We start from the raw sequence: 18,052 nt of genomic DNA on the forward strand, positions 1-18,052 counted from the left end.
TCCCGTACCTTTAACAAAAGACCTAGTTGTTACTACTAAGGGCTGTAAATAATGGTCAATCATTGCTGAAAGGTTACTAGTCAGACTATTACAGCCTGATACTATTGGTCGACCTGGGGGGTGGAGGGGATCCTTATGTACTTTGGGGAGGACATACATGGTAGAAGTGGAGGGATCTTTAATATTAAGAAATTCGTGTTCACTTTTTGAAATGATCTTATTATCCAATGCCTGTGTACTAAGATCCATAAGTGCCTTAGCAATGCGCACTGTCGGATCCGCTTTGAGTTTCTGATAGGTAACTCCATCATTCAACTGTTTGTACACCTCCTTCATGTATGCCTCCCTCTTCATAAGTACCACCCCTCCACCTTTATCTGCAGGCTTTATAATTAAGTCTTTATCCTCTTTTAATGATCGAATAGCCTCAAACTCCTTCTTTGTTAAATTGGGCTTATTCTTTTTAGGAACCCTTCGTATCTCTTTTTCGATTTCCTCACAAACCACCTTGTTAAAAACCTCTAAACAATTCCCTCTGGATTGAATGGGATAAAAGGTTGAAGGTGCTTTAAAACGAGACACTTCCCCAACGTTTTCCATACCTAAACCCTCATTTTCCTTATTTTGGAAAAACCTTTTGACGGTAAGTTTCCGAATAAACTTTTGAATGTCTATAAACACATCAAAAGAGATAGGCTTACTAGAAGGGGCAAAATTGAGACCCTTTTGTAACACTTTCACTTCATGGATAGTTAAAGATCTATCAGAAAGATTAAAGATTTTACCCTCCAAGGTGGTCTCAATATTGTACTCTGTAATGGTCGTGGAGGCCGAATCCAATATTTGATTTTCAACCCCTACATCATCACTAGGTTTAGTTTTATTTCTAGATCTTTTTGGTCTCTTACCTGCCCTTACACCCCTTCTTGTTTTCTTATACTCCTTGTTGCTACTGGTGACCTCATCTCTGTTGACTACCTTCTGTGTGATGGGGTCCTCGGGCCAAACTCTAAAAAAGGGGAATTGTCCTCATCCCTCCTCCTTAATGGCATGAATCTATTTGAGGTTTTAACCTCAAATGTTTTATTGGGAGTATTCATTCTTTTAAACCTAGGGTGATATGTATCTCTTATATCACTTTGATTATAATTTGTCCTCCATCGGGGTTCCTGATCCTTCCACTGATCCCTATATTCCCCATCATTATAGTCCTCTCTAGGTGGATACTTGGAAAAAAAATTTACCACGATTGGACTGAAAGTTCATGTTTTTTCTCCACATGGGAGTTTTTTCTGGCGCAGGCTTAGATTTAAAATTATTTGCCCCTTTCGGGGTCCTGTTGGAACCATTTGTCCTATTTCCCACATTATTAGCCATATTTTTCATTAAAGGCGCCCTTTGTTCTACTTCCCTTACCAGATCAGTCTCACAGTCTGGATCCATAGATTTAATCTCAATTGAATCCCTTTTAAACTTTCTTTGTTTTCTTTCTCTTAATTCATTTGTACTTTTATTTATTTTTTTGTAATAGGGATTTCTCCAAAATACCAAATTCCTCTAGATCTTTATATGGATGCAAGAGGGTTTGGAGGACAGTTATCTCCTCGTTTAACTTTATCAGGGTAACTTTTCTTTCCTTAATAATCAGGTCTATTAAAGCTGATGAACAGGAATAAAGTATTTTATCCCATTCTTCCCTAAAGTCTGGATCGGGTGAGTTGAAAGAGGGAGGTTTTTGTACCTTTAGGCCTTTTGGTATAATATGGGCCTCCTGGTAATGTTCCAACGTTACTACCTCCCACCATATTCTGTTCTCTTTCAACATCACCCCCTCCAGCTTTTTAAAAGCAGAACTAAGATTCTCATCATTAATATCTACATTCTCCCCAATTTCTGAGAACATAGTTTTTTACAGATCTTTTATGGTTTCCCTGAATTTAAACATGTTTGCAGTAAAACACAGAAAACTGGGATAAAGGAACAAAGAATTTCTAACAAACGTTTTCAATAAACATGCGCATTAAAACTTGATGTGCAGCTATAAAGGGTGCAAATAGAGGTGTATCCCACACTTCAGAAAAATGGTGAATAAGGAAAAAATATGCACACATAGATACAGCGCTCACCAAATACCATGACAATACATAGACATAATCAAATGTTAAAAAATGCAGGTGGATAAGGTGGATAGGGCCCAATTGTTGAAAATTAGATAAAGTCTACTACAACTGATGTGCGATTCAAATGGGCATTTGTGAGTCAGTACAGTAGGTCCTTTAAAGGTATAGAAAAAGTGTTCAATAACAATTGGAACATTTTGAAACAGGATTCAGTAATAGGGGATGTGTTACCAGATAGGCCCACTTTTATTTATAGGAGGGCCCAGTCCCTTAAGAACCAACTTGTGAGAAGCAGTTTAGATATGGAACTGAGGCAGAGTATAAGAACGAAGGGTTTTCATCGCTGCGGTGATTGCCTTATGTGCAAAACCGTTAAAACCCCGGTGAGAAAATTCACTGAATATACCGTGAATGGTCATACGTATCCTATCCGGGATTTTATTACGTGTCATACGAAGAATATTGTATATGTACTCGAATGTGTGTGCGGCCTTGCCTACGTTGGCAAAACAGGAAGGAGTGCCAAGGTAAGGTGGGCCGAACACATATACAATATTCGTAAAGGCTTGGAATCTCATAATGTATCCTCACATTTTAAAAGAATACATAATTCCAATGCCTGTGGTTTAAGGAATTTTTGGGGTATACAGGTAGTCCAACAGAAATGGAGAACTAGAGATTTGGAGAAAAGACTCTCTCAAGCAGAGATGAAATCCATACACCGTTTGGGTACTCTTGTTCCAAGGGGACTCAACGGTGAGTTCGAATTAAAATGCTTTCTCACTTGAACCACCTTTGCACGGCCGCACCTTATCCCTACTGCACTGTATTTTTGTATGTTTATCTGTATATTTTTGGTAATTGCTCCTTTTTTTTCTTTCTTTTTTATGCATATTTTATGATGGACTTATCTTAATCCGGGACTTTCTTATGGGACATCTATGAGGACTCCATGATTATTAGTAAGGGTTAATGTAATGCCCTATATGAAAGAGTATTTCAGTATGTCTTGAGAGCGGTTCATAGTGCTTCCTGATTAGTGGAACGCACGCGTACCGCAAGAGAAACTACACCATATAGCAGAGAGCAGCCGAATACACCACTTCCGGGTATCTGGAGCGCATGTGATTCGCATGAACTACTTCCGGTTCCGGCGATTGGTGACAACTGCACATGTACGCTGCTCGGAGCGTGAATGGGAGTAGGAAATTGGAGTCAGCTGGAACTTTCAATCAACAGAGTTTAAAATCAGACATTTGGAGCCAGTGAACCACGCTTCTGATGAAGGACTTGAAGTCCGATACGCGTTAAGCGTGGCTCCTGTTTTATATCTGTTATTTTATCCTGGGACACACGGACGTATCCATTGCGTTTGGGGGTTGATCCTGCATGAAATCTGCCATTTGGAGAGCCTGATCACATTGCTAACCATCCTTTCCTGTGGCTGCAAGGACCCTCTTGGTGATATATCCATTGTGTTAACCCATAGAATTCATTGTGTTATGCTGTTTTTATTCTTACATCTTGTAAGTTTAACCTGTGTTTTTAAAAAAAATACTACACTATGGTCTGTGTTCAATAGTGCCTCCTGTCATTCCCATTCCCATTGGGAAAAGAGGCACTTATTTTTCAGGTTCCTCAAGGCTCAATTAGCCCCACCTGTGTATTGTGTTGGATGAAATGACCTCTTGGAACTAATCCTTCCTCGCTCTTTGCCATCCTATGAGGATTACCTTTTATTTAAGGGTGATTGCATTTTTTTAACATTTGATTATGTCTATGTATTGTCATGGTATTTGGTGAGCGCTGTATCTATGTGTGCATATTTTCTCCTTATTCACCATTTTTCTGAAGTGTGGGATACACCTCTATTTGCACCCTTTATAGCTGCACACCAAGTTTTATTGCGCATGTTCATTGAAAACGTTTGTTAGAAATAATAGAATATGCATAAAGTAACATATTAAAGAAGCAAATTAAGAAAAATCACAAGGCATGGCTAAATATCTGAGTCTATGGCATGCAAATCTGTGCCATACATGGCGGGATATAGCAAAGATGTATGTGGACACATCTGTACAGTTTTGTACACATTCTAATCACGTCTCATTAGTATTAACCTGATCATTTTCGATGTATTGCATGTTGACATTATGGCCGTGTCGACATTCTCAAGTCAATATTATGAATTTTGCCATCATGAATATCATCAATACAAACTCCTGCAGTGAATCTCCAGTTGCTGCTTAGTACAGATGTGTCATTAATTATTGTCGAAGCAGTGCTTATTGGCGCACTGGGTCCCATGCAAATTCGCTTGCACTGAGCATCTTTTTTGGTTGAATGTGTATCTTACTCACACAAGTTAAACAACTGGATGCAACAAAACTGCTTTGTGAGACTACACTGGTCAGTATGATATGCGACACTTGGATATTTGTGTGTGAATGATTCTGAATCTGTACACAAAGTGCTATGATGCAGCGACTGCTCCTGTTTTTCATGTTACGTTACATTGTGTTTCATATGTGACTTTATACATATATAAAACTAATTTCTGTGGAGTTAAAGTCTCTGGTACACTGTGAGTGTTGTTTTAATGCATCTGCAGTGCCAAGTGGGTGGCATGTGCTGCATGGTATATTGCAGCTTGGTGTGTGAGGACACATCATGAAGTTACACCTGTTACTGCATTAACTGCTCCAGCAAATTCATCTCAAGTTGCTGCTTTATCAAACTGCATAATTCAGGGACATCCCTATAGAGCACATAAAAAAGGCATTGGCAGATGCCTACAAGTTGGCAAATGTGTAGCGGATATTAGCGAGGAGGTTATTCCACATGTTGATTCCAAATCGGAGAAGGTTTTATCGAATATAACAAGATACACATGATAGAAGACAAACAGCAGTCAATATGATAAGGTATCAATATCATGGGCTAAGTGTTAGGCGCGGCGGCTCTCCGAGTAACAGTCACGGCCGCCGCGCCTCCCTGTTCTCCCGCACGACGCCTAGCAATGCCAGGACGCCGTGCGCGCTGAGCCGCCAGGCGCCTAGCAACGCCAGGACGCCGGCCACGCTGAGCCGCCGGGTCCCTGGCAACGCTAGGATGCCATGCGCGCCGAGCCGCCGGGTCCATGGCAACGGGGACGCCACAGGTGGACCGCGTTCCCCGTTGCCATGTGAATCTAATACACCTGTTTAGCTGTGAGTCGTGCAGCAAGGCAGCTGCACGACATTACCAATTAGGTTCTCTGCAGCTATTGGAGGGCTCCCTGTTATATTCTGTCTCAGTGCATTACTCAGACGCCGGTGATAGCTTCCTGTGAGCTGTTCCTGCTCTGGAGAAGATTCCCTGTCCTGTGTTCTGTAGTCCAGTCATCTTGTTCCGGTGGTCCTGACTCCTGGTGTCGAAAGTCGATCGTTGTACTTCTCCCTGCCTTCTTGCCGGACGTCTCCTGCATTAGAGATCCGAAGATTCCGGTTCGCTTACGGTTGTTCTCGGTGTTGTGAGTAGTGGCCTTCAGCCGCGCCTTGCAGCCTTGGCCGTGGAATTCCGTTTATTCTAGTTCCTTTTGGTGTTTTTGTGGAGGTGTTCCGCCATAGCTGTCCTTCCTGGTATACGGCGGTGCCGTGTAGGGTTTGGATAGCGTACCTTGGTTTTCTTTCCCTTTGGCGGCCGTGGCGCACATACTATTAGTTTGTTGTTCTGAAGTAGCCCCTAGCTCAGTTTTTGTGTTTAGTTAGAGGTCCCCTTGTTATCATCCCGTCTCCGTTTACGCCTTGTCCCATACTAAGACCGAGTTGGGCAGACCTAATCCGCCCTTCAAACGCGGCTGCGTGGGCCCAAGAACACATAGTCTCGCAGGCGTAGACGGACCACGCAGGTGAAACAACGGAGTTAGGTTGCTAGGGGTTATTGTTTATACCAAGTCATCATTTCAGCATCACGTTCTTGTGCTCGGGACTTACCACTCCATATCATTCGTTCGGAGCACAAAGAATGTAACATAAGTACTGTACAGCCATACTGCATTGTGGTGCTCCAATAACACAGTGACAGACTTGTACACATGCATATATTTTATAGAGGCATGTAAACAGGTATATTTACTAAAGTTTGATTTTGAGATCATTTTTATGACTCTTATAAAGCAACTGAAATAAATGTTATTTGATTTTCTAAATCCCTTCAAAAATCCCACATTTACTAATAATTGATTTGGCATTTGATTTTCAAATCAAATTTCATGTTGATTGATGTTTAGAAGGGATTTAGTGTTGAGATTTTTAATCCCTTCCAAAATCGGGCCTTTAATCCCCATTAAAATCCCCAGCAAAATCAAATGCAAAATCAAACAGAACATCCATATTGCTTCCTATTGGTCCAAATGTATCACATGCACACCAATTAAAGGGGGATTTCTCTCTTTACACTGTTTTATACATGAATGCCTAACTGATTATTCAAATGTTGTGATTCTTTTAAATACTTACAGTTGAAATAGTTGTCATTAATATTAGTCCTAATCTGTCTTCCTGCCTGCCTTTACTTTCTGTGCTCAGAGTCAGTTGTTAGTAACAAAACTTCTGCCTGTTCCCTCTTTATTCCATAATCTGGGGGGAGTGGTTTATTTATTGTGTGATTATGCAATAGACAGCAGCAGACACTTTTGCCAACTGATATCAAATATGACTCCCAAATTATCTATTTTTAATAGACCAAAGGGGCATTCTGTCATGTATTGGGTGGCTATAAGTGTGTGCCTCTTTATACTTATGCTCAGCAGGGGTTTGATGGTTTGTCAATTAAGTCAGAAGCCAGGAGCAACAGCCATATCCTAAATCACCTATTGTGTTGGTGGTGGTGGGAGGAGAATCAGAACAATATAGTAACAAGTACAACTAGCTGCTTCATCAACACATATGGCTCACCTCAAATTTTGCAGACAGGGATGATTTGCTGAGGATGTAGGCATCATGGCACGAACCAGGATAGCCAGTTACAACACTCATGATTTTAAGTTTCATTATATCATCCGACAAAAGTGTCATATATTGTGTTATGCTGCTATCTATTGCACATTCATGGACTAATATGACCCCAAATTTGTATTAAACTGTGCAGTATTCAACTCATGAAGTTGCTGATGTTGCTCTGATTAATTCTCTTGGATTCTCTCAGTCAGGTGGTGATTTGCATACTGCAGGTAGGTGCACAACATACCATAACCATGGACAGCTATTATTCCTACAGCCACACTGCTTCACATGCTTTTGGGTACTTTAAAAGTAATCAAAATCAATTTCCTACCAATAGAATGGTGTTTAAAAGTCCAAATCAAATGTCTAACATGATTCAATTCAATTGAGGATGTGAATTTTGATTTGGAGTTCGATTTAGAGTTCAATTTCAAACCGAATTATAGTAAATAAGGGGATCTTATAGTCGACTAGGTGAAAACATCACTGTTTTTAAGAAATTCAATTTTGAATGGGATTTGAGTTAAATTTGGTTTTAGAATTGATTTGATATTACATTTTGCCTTTATTAAATCTCTTCAATTAAAATCAAATGGAAATCAAATTTCAAGTACCTAGAAAATCAAAATCAAGCTTTAGTAAATATACCTCCTGGAGTCTAGACAGTCTGACCTTTAAGTTTGGTGAATAAAATTGACTCAGACATGTGATGTTATTTAGACAGATGAGTCATGCACGATAAAACACAGTTAAGAGACATAACATAGCTATTAAACATTTCACAATGTTTCAACAAAAGGGTCATGCCCATGCCTTATTGGGGCATGTTGCAAGTCACTGGGGTGTGGGTACACTTCATGGGGACATGTTGCTAGTCACTAGGGCATAGCCTCACACACTGACCATCTCCTTGCAGGCCACTTGAGCAGAACACCAGGAGATGGAGCTGTTTATTTACACTATAGAGTGGCAAGACTAGCCCATCAGGCCGTGGGCAAATCTGGCATTTGCCAGAAGTGCCAGATGGTCAGTTCGGTCCTAGGAAGATTCCAGCTATTCCATTTTTAACAGTTTCTACAAACGAATCTACAATTACTAAGAACTTAGACCTCAGTACTATGCTGTCTTGTAGTGCCTCTCCTTCTTCAATATATGCTGGTCCTGTACCTTTCATTACCCTCACCCTCCTCACTCTGTGCTACCCTACCACAACTTCCGAGTTCACTGCAGCAAAAAACATCCTGCCTTGCGGCAGGACTTGGCAAACACGAAGATCTTGTTAGACTCTGTTCCCCTAGGTTGGCCATACCAAACAAAGTAAGGAAGGGCACAAGACATCCCTGTACCATGATACTTTCCTTGAGAAGGTGGAAGAGAAATTAATAACAATATGTAAAGTAACATCAATTTGAAATATAAAAAGAAACATCCGAATAAGGTTAAACACCAGACGAAACTAATACCTGATCCCAAATACCCTAACCCAAACATATAAACTAACCCTAATACCTTAACTGCTAACCAAAACCACTATACCAACCCTAATGCACTATCCCTATCCTAATAGTCACAGGGAGCATGGCAGGGGCAGAATGGGGGCAGATAGAGATGCAGGAGAGGGCAGTGGGGTGACAGAGAGTAGACAATGAGAGTGCAATCACACAGAGAGGTGGGGGCTGACAGAGAGAGAGGTGGCTCGGGGATAGAGAGTGTCAGAGACAGGTCAATGAGAGTGCATTCACACAGGGAGAGGGGCAGATAGAGGGCTGGGGGTAATTGTGAGTGATTTTCAGAAGCAGGACAATGCCAGTACAGTCACAGCAGGAGAGGGGCAGAGAGAGTGGCAGGTGGAGAGACAGGAGGGAGCTGTGAGGTAATAGAGAGTGTCAGAGACACAACAATGAGAGTGCAGCAATCACACAGGGATATGGGTCAAATGGAGAGAGAGGGGATGCTGTGTGGGGTAGAGACAGAGCAGAATAAGAGATGAGGACTATAGTCTGGTGGGTGGGAGTGGGATATATACAGAAATATTAGTAAGTGTTTGGGACATGCCCCCCCCCCCCCCTTCTTGAAGCAGACAGCAACATTGCAGCCTATTTGAAGTATGTCACAGGGCCACACAATGCTCGGAGCCAAGTCTTAGCACAGAAAGTTGTCACATCGCCTGGAGAGCTACTGGGATTCACTATAGCCCTGGGATCAGGGAAGCACCACCAGCAGACATACCTTACCCATCATCACTGTGCACAGTTATTCATCTGCCTTTCACTGTGAGTAGACATCCTCTTCCAGCGGGCAACCCCAGGGGCCATCTTATAGCATGAGGGTGTGCTGGTGCTAGGCTGAGCACTGTCAGACTGCAGTGGGACTAAGAGGCAGGTCATGACATGATATGGTGATCGCACTGTGCTCAGTGCTCCTGTGGGAACATGTTTTGCAGAGGCACAGTGCCAGTATTAGTGATATTACTGGTTTGAGCTCAATTAATAAGTCTCTGTAAAACATTTAAGTACTACTGTACATAGAAGCAAGCCATTGTAATGGAAAGACCAGATTTTGTGGGGCCTGTCTACGGGCAATTTGCGACCCGCCAAGCCCTAAGCGGGTACCTACAGTAGTTTAAATTAAGGTAAATCCGGCCCTGTATCCATCTGGTTGGAGCGTCATGAGTGGGTAGGCCAGCCTCCATGTTCATCTGTAGCGTGAAGATGGAAATTGGACTGTTACAGATGTAGGTGTATCCTTACCGGTTCCGGTATGAATGGTCGACCATGTTATGGTCAACAGTCATTAGGTCGACCACTATTGGTCGACATTGACATGGTCGACATGGACACATGGTCGACACATGAAAATGGTCGACACGTGAAAGGTCGACACGTGAAAAGGTCGACATGAGTTTTTTTACCTTTTTTGTGTCATTTTTTGCGTAAAGTGACTGGGAACCCCAATTAGTGCACCGCGTCCCCTCGTATGGCTCGCTTCGCTCGCCATGCTTCGGGCATGGTGCCTTCGCTCCGCTACCGCTTCGCTCGGCACACTTTACCGTTCCAATCGTAGTCCATGTGGATCGTAAAGTATGGAAAAGTTCCCCAAAAGAAAAAAAAGTTAAAAAACTCATGTCGACCTTTTCATGTGTCGACCTTTCATGTGTCGACCATTTTCATGTGTTGACCATGTGTCCATGTCGACCATGTCAATGTCGACCATTAGTGGTCGACCTAATGACTGTTGACCATAACATGGTCGACCATGTGAACGGATACCATCCTTACCATGCAGATAGATAATCAGCAAAGACTGGCAGATATTTGCTTTAACATAAGGAAGTAAGCAGACTGCCATGCTGATTTAGAATAATGCCCATAAACTATAAATTATTTTATTATAAAATGACAAAAGCAATAACAAGTGTGTTTCAATGACCATCAACTTCCTTAGGTGCACCAAGCTTGTTAATCCTTTTGATTGCTTGATAATAGCTCTCATGGGCATATAATATCTTCTAGACTCTTGTATGTAGCCTTATTTGGAGAAACATTTGAGTACAGTATTACAGCAGGAGAGGAAACTGATTAATTAGGAGGACACCACGGCTTCTAATTTGAAAATATTTTGGATTTAACTCTCTCATCTACTGATATTTGCTTCAAAAAAAGATGAGAAGCCTGATAAACCCTACAGACAGCAAAGTTGGTCATGTGGCCTTGAGCTTTCTAATAGAGGATATTAAAAGTAGTGATGTGCACCGGACATTTTTCGGGTTTTGTGTTTTGGTTTTGGATTCGGTTCCGCGGCCGTGTTTTGGATTCGGACGCGTTTTGGCAAAACCTCACCGAAAATGTTTTGTCGGATTCGGGTGTTTTTTTTTCAAAAAACCCTAAAAAACAGCTTAAATCATAGAATTTGGGGGTCATTTTGAACCCATAGTATTATTAACCTCAATAACCATAATTTCCATTCATTTCCAGTCTATTCTGAACACCTCACACCTCACAATATTATTTTTAGTCCTAAAATTTGCACAGAGGTCGCTGGATGGCTAAGCTAAGTGACACAAGTGGCCGACACAAACACCTGGCCCATCTAGGAGTGGCACTGCAGTCAGGGCAGGTGCTAGGGTGTTCGGCGCCCCCCTGCAAACTATAAATTTGCGCCCTCCCATATTTTACAAAGGGACAATGTGCGGCAAAAAGGGATGTGGTTTCACAAGGAAGGAGCATGGCCACACAATAGTACCCCCATTTCAAATTACACCACATTGAAGCACAATCTTATTCACATTACTTCGGGCATAGTAGTGCTGTTTATACACATAATGGCCCTCATTCCGAGTTGATTGCACGAAGCTGCTTTTTGCAGCCCGTGCGATCAACTATACTTCGCCTATTGGGGGGTGGGGTTTCCCATAGCAAGGCTGCGTTCGCTTGTGCGGCCCTGCTATGGGGAATAAATTTGTACAGTTTGTAAGTAAGGCTAGACTTACCAGCTGCGACGTTTTCAGCCTGTTTGGTCCTGGCTCTGACGTCAAACACCCGCCCTGGACACGCCTGTGTTTCTTCAAACACGCCTGCGATTTTCTTACCACTCCCTGAAAACGGCTCCGGACGCTGTGTTGCCGACCAGGAACGCCCACCGCCAGTCAATCTTCAAGCGATCGCTGCTTCGATCACTTTCTTCTTTCCCTTCGTTGTTACCTGGCGACGGACAACAATGCACGTGCGCATTACGGTTCCCGTGTGTGCGTAGTAGTGACCCGGCCACAGCTGTGCGAACGAAAGCACGCTGCGATCGAGTCAGAATGACCCCCAATGTCCGCAGTAGTGGCGCCGGTTATATACATAATACCCCCTGTAGTAGCGCTGCTTATACACATAATAGCCCCTGTAGTAGCGCCGCTTATATATATAATAGCCCCTGTAGTAGCACTGCTTATATTATTATTACCAATTATTTATATAGTGCACACATATTCGGCTGCGCTTTACAGAGAATATTTGCCCATTTACATCAGTCCCTGCCCCAGTGGAGCTTACACTCTATATTCCCTATCACATGTACACACAGACACATTCACGCTAGGGTTCATTTTGTTGGGAGCCAATTAACCTACCAGTATATTTTTGGATTATTGGAGGAAACCGGAGCACCCGGAGATAACCCACACAAGTACGGGGAGAATATACAAACTCCACACAGTTAGGGCCATGGTGGGAATCGAACCCACGACCTTAGTGCTGTGAGGCGGTAATGCTAATCATTATACCATCCGTACTGTATACACATAATAGCCCCTGTAGCAGTACTGCTTATACACATAATAGCCCCTGTAGTAGCGCTGGTTATATACATAATAGCCACTGTAGTAGCGCCGGTTACATATAATGCCCCAGTGGTCGAAGTGGAAATTTTGAAGTGGGAGTATGGAAAAATTAAGGTTGCAATTCTGCGCGCTCCGGAAAAGGGGGCATCGTCACTCAAAAGGGGTTGTGTCCATAAGTGTAATGTACCACTCCATATACGCCTTATACACATTATGTACCACAATAGTAGGACCCCTTATACTATCTAGTACTCGTGCCCCTTTCACATTATAGCACACAGAATGAGCCAAAATTCACATTCTATCACACGGAATGAGCCGAAGTTCACATTTATAGCACACGGTATGAGCCAAAATTCACATTACAGCACACTGAATGAGCCGAAATTCACGTTATAGCACACAGAATGAGCCAAAATTCACATTATAGCACACAGAATGAGCCGAAGTTCACATTATAGCACACGGTATGAGCCGAAATTCACATTATAGCACACTGTATGAGCCAAAATTCACATTACAGCACACTGAATGAGCCGAAATTCACATTATAGCACACAGAATGAGCCAAAATTCACATTATAGCACACAGAATGAGCCGAAGTTCACATTATAGCACACGGTATGAGCCGAACTTCACATTATAGCACACTGTATGAGCCAAAATTCACATTACAGCACACTGAATGAGCCGAAATTCACATTATACCACACGGTATGAGTCGAAATTCACATTATAGCACCCAGAATGAGCCAAAATTCATATTATAGCACACATTATAGCACACAGAATAAGCTGAAATTCACATTATAGCACACAGAATGAGCCAAAATTCACATTATAGCACACGGAATGAGCCGAAATTCACATTATAGCACACGGTATAGGTATAGCATTATAGCACAGGATGGGAGCAGTAGTTAGGGGCAGGATGGGAGCAGTGGTGCGGAGCAGGGGGGGCAGTATGGGAGCAGTGGTGCGGAGCAGAAGGGCAGTATGGCAGAAGTTGTGCAGAGCAGGGGGGGCAGTATGAGAGCAGTGGGGGCCATATGGGAGCAGTGGTGCGGAGCAGGGGGCAGTATGGGAGCAGTGGTGCGGAGCAGGCCGGGGGCAGTATGGCAGCAGTGGTGCGGAGCAGGGGGGGCAGTATGGGAGCAGTGGTGCGGAGCAGGGGGGGCAGTATGGTAGTAGTGGTGCGGAGCAGGTGGGGGGACAGTATGGTAGCAGTGGTGCTGAGCATGGGGGGCAGTATGGTAGTGAAAGGTGCTCGCTAAGTTAAACAAGAATGTCACCTGCTCCCCGTAGATCCTGGGTCCCGGCAGCCGTCATTCCCTCCGTGGTCACTGCTCTCCATAGTTCCCATCCGCCGTCACTCCCTCCGTGGACGGTGGCAGCAGCCTCACACAGAGCCACGGCACCGTGTACCGCTCCTCCATATCCACACTGCACGGCACACGAACGAGACCTGACCTGGCGCCTCAAGGGGTGGGGGGCACATTAATCGGCAGCAGGGGGGGGGACATTAATCGATGGCAAGCGTGTGAGTGAGGGGTGCACACACCTATGGTCTGCACTGCATACTGCTATTAGTTTAAAAAAAAAAAACCTTCTGGGTCAGTGGCGAAGTGCCGGTATGCCATACCGTTGCATACTGGCGCCGGCCCACTTCAACCACTGTAATGCCCTCAGAAGTGCCATTTATATAAATTATGCCCCCCACCCACACACACATACACATAGACACACACATACATACACACAGATACACAGACACACACACACAGAAACTTTCCCTCCACATACCATCTGGCTGGACACAGTTTCTGTCCTCCACAGGCTCTGCAGCCTGGTCCCGTGTAGCTCCGCCCCTCGGCGCCATGTAGCCCCGCCCCCTTTTCGGCCAGGATACGGAGGACACTGCAGGAAGGTAAGGGGAGGCTTCAAGCTGCCAGCGCCGCTGCCTGTCAAATGGTGTGACAGGCACAGCAGCCAGCAGCAGGGGGCCCAGGCGCTGCACAGGGATGCAGTGCAGGGACAGCGCCTCTCCCAACCTGGCGCCTACCTGCACTGCATCCCTTTGCTGAGCGGGTAGCTCCGGCCCTGACTGCAGTGTCAGGCATGATGGCACTTCAAAAAAATAGTCCCCAAACAGCACATGATGCAAAGAAAAAAAGAGGCGCACCAAGGTCGCTGTGTGACTAAGCTAAGCGACACAAGTGGCCGACACAAACACCTGGGCCATCTAGGAGTGGCACTGCAGTGTCAGGCAGGATGGCACTTCAAAAAAATTGTCCCCAAACAGCACATGATGCAAAGAAAAAAAGAGGCGCACCAAGGTCGCTGTGTGACTAAGCTAAGTGACACAAGTGGCCGACACAAACACCTGGCCCATCTAGGAGTGGCACTGCAGTGTCAGGCAGGATGGCAATTCAAAAAAATTGTCCCCAAACAGCACATGATGCAAAGAAAAATGAAAGAAAAAAGAGGTGCAAGATGGAATTGTCCTTGGGCCCTCCCACCCACTCTTATGTTGTATAAACAGGACATGCACACTTTAACGAACCCATCATTTCAGCGACAGGGTGTGCCACACGACTGTGACTGAAATGACTGGTTGGTTTGGGCCCCCTCCAAAAAAAGAAGCAATCAATCTCTCCTTGCACAAACTGGCTCTACAGAGGCAAGATGTCCACCTCATCATCATCCTCCGATTCCTCACCCCTTTCACTGTGTACATCCCCCTCCTCACAGATTATTAATTGGTCCCCACTGGAATCCACCATCTCAGGTCCCTGTGTACTTTGTGGAGGCAATTGCTGCTGGTGAATGTCTCCACGGAGGAATTGATTATAATTCATTTTGATGAACATCATCTTCTCCACATTTTCTGGAAGTAACCTCGTACGCCGATTGCTGACAAGGTGAGCGGCTGCACTAAACACTCTTTCGGAGTACACACTGGAGGGAGGGCAACTTAGGTAGAATAAAGCCAGTTTGTGCAAGGGCCTCCAAATTGCCTCTTTTTCCTGCCAGTATACGTACGGACTGTCTGACGTGCCTGCTTGGATGCGGTCACTCATATAATCCTCCACCATTCTTTCAATGGTGAGAGAATCATATGAAGTGACAGTAGACGACATGTCAGTAATCGTTGGCAGGTCCTTCAGTCCGGACCAGATGTCAGCACTCGCTCCAGACTGCCCTGCATCACCGCCAGCGGGTGGGCTCAGAATTCTTAGCCTTTTCCTCGCACCCCCAGTTGCGGGAGAATGTGAAGGAGGAGATGTTGACGGGTCACGTTCCGCTTGACTTGACAATTTTCTCACCAGCAGGTCTTTGAACCTCTGCAGACTTGTGTCTGCCGGAAAGAGAGATACAATGTAGGTTTTAAATCTAGGATCGAGCACGGTGGCCAAAATGTAGTGCTCTGATTTCAACAGATTGACCACCGGTGAATCCTGGTTAAGCGAATTAAGGGCTCCATCCACAAGTCCCACATGCCTAGCGGAATCGCTCTGTTTTAGCTCCTCCTTCAATGTCTCCAGCTTCTTCTGCAAAAGCATGATGAGGGGAATGACCTGACTCAGGCTGGCAGTGTCTGAACTGACTTCACGTGTGGCAAGTTCAAAGGGTTGCAGAACCTTGCACAACGTTGAAATCATTCTCCACTGCGCTTGAGTCAGGTGCATTCCCCCTCCTTTGCCTTTATCATGGCCAGATGTATAGGCTTGAATGGCCTTTTGCTGCTCCTCGTTCCTCTGAAGCATATAGAGGGTTGAATTCCACATCGTTACCACCTCTTGCTTCAGATGATGGCAGGGCAGGTTCAGGATTGTTTGGTGGTGCTCCAGTCTTCTGTACGCGGTGGCTGAATGCCGAAAGTGGCCCGCAATTCTTCGGGCCACTGACAGCATCTCTTGCACGCCCCTGTCGTTTTTTAAATAATTCTGCACCACCAAATTCAATGTATGTGCAAAACATGGGACGTGCTGGAATTTGCCCAGATGTAATACACGCACAATATTGCTGGCGTTGTCCGATGTCACAAATCCCCAGGAGAGTCCAATTGGGGAAAGCCATTCTGCGATGATCTTCCTCAGTTTCCGTAAGAGGTTGTCATCTGTGTGCCTCTTCTGGAAAGCGGTGATACAAAGCGTAGCCTGCCTAGGAACGAGTTGGCGTTTGCGAGATGCTGCTACTGGTGCCGCCGCTGCTGTTCTTGCTGCGGGAGGCAATACATCTACCCAGTGGGCTGTCACAGTCATATAGTCCTGAGTCTGCCCTGCTCCACTTGTCCACATGTCCGTGGTTAAGTGGACATTGGGTACAACTGCATTTTTTAGGACACTGGTGACTCTTTTTCTGAGGTCTGTGTACGTTTTCGGTATCGCCTGCCTAGAGAAATGGAACCTAGATGGTATTTGGTACCGGGGACACAGTACCTCAATCAAGTCTCTAGTTGCCTCTGAATTAACGGTGGATACCGGAAGCACGTTTCTCACCGCCCAGGCTGCCAAGGCCTGGGTTATCTGCTTTGCAGCAGGATGACTGCTGTGATATTTCATCTTCCTCGCAAAGGACTGTTGGACAGTCAATTGCTTACTGGAAGTAGTACAAGTGGTCTTTCGACTTCCCCTCTGGGATGACGATCGACTCCCAGCAGCTACAACAGCAGCGCCAGCAGCAGTAGGCGTTACACTCAAGGATGCATCGGAGGAATCCCAGGCAGGAGAGGACTCGTCAGACTTGCCAGTGACATGGCCTGCAGGACTATTGGCTTTCCTGGGTAAGGAGGAAATTGACACTGAGGGAGTTGGTGGTGTGGTTTGCAGGAGCTTGGTTACAAGAGGAAGGGATTTAGTGGTCAGTGGACTGCTTCCGCTGTCACCCAAAGTTTTTGAACTTGTCACTGACTTATTATGAATGCGCTGCAGGTGACGTATAAGGGAGGATGTTCCGAGGTGGTTAACGTCCTTACCCCTACTTATTACAGCTTGACAAAGGCAACACACTGCTTGACACCTGTTGTCCGCATTTGTGTTGAAATAATTCCACACCGAAGAGCTGATTTTTTTTTGTATTTTGACCAGGCATGTCAATGGCCATATTCGTCCCACGGACAACAGGTGTCTCCCCGGGTGCCTGACTTAAACAAACCACCTCACCATCAGAATCCTCCTTGTCAATTTCCTCCCCAACGCCAGCAACACCCATATCCTCATCCTGGTGTACTTCAACAGTGACATCTTCAATTTGACTATCAGGAACTGGCCTGCGGGTGCTCCTTCGAGCACTTGCAGGGGGCTTGCAAATGGTGGAAGGCACAAGCTCTTCCCGTCCAGTGTTGGGAAGGTCAGGCATCGCAACCGACACAATTGGACTCTCCTTGGGTATTTGTGATTTAGAAGAACGCACAGTTCTTTGCTGTGCTTTTGCCAGCTTAAGTCTTTTCATTTTTCTAGCGAGAGGATGAGTGCTTCCATCCTCATGTGAAGCTGAACCACTAGCCATGAACATAGGCCAGGGCCTCAGCCGTTCCTTGCCACTCCGTGTCGTAAATGGCATATTGGCAAGTTTACGCTTCTCCTCAGACGCTTTTAATTTTGATTTTTGGGTCATT

The sequence above is a fragment of the Pseudophryne corroboree genome, chromosome 6 (assembly GCF_028390025.1).
Source record: "Pseudophryne corroboree isolate aPseCor3 chromosome 6, aPseCor3.hap2, whole genome shotgun sequence".
Lineage (NCBI taxonomy): Eukaryota > Metazoa > Chordata > Amphibia > Anura > Myobatrachidae > Pseudophryne > Pseudophryne corroboree.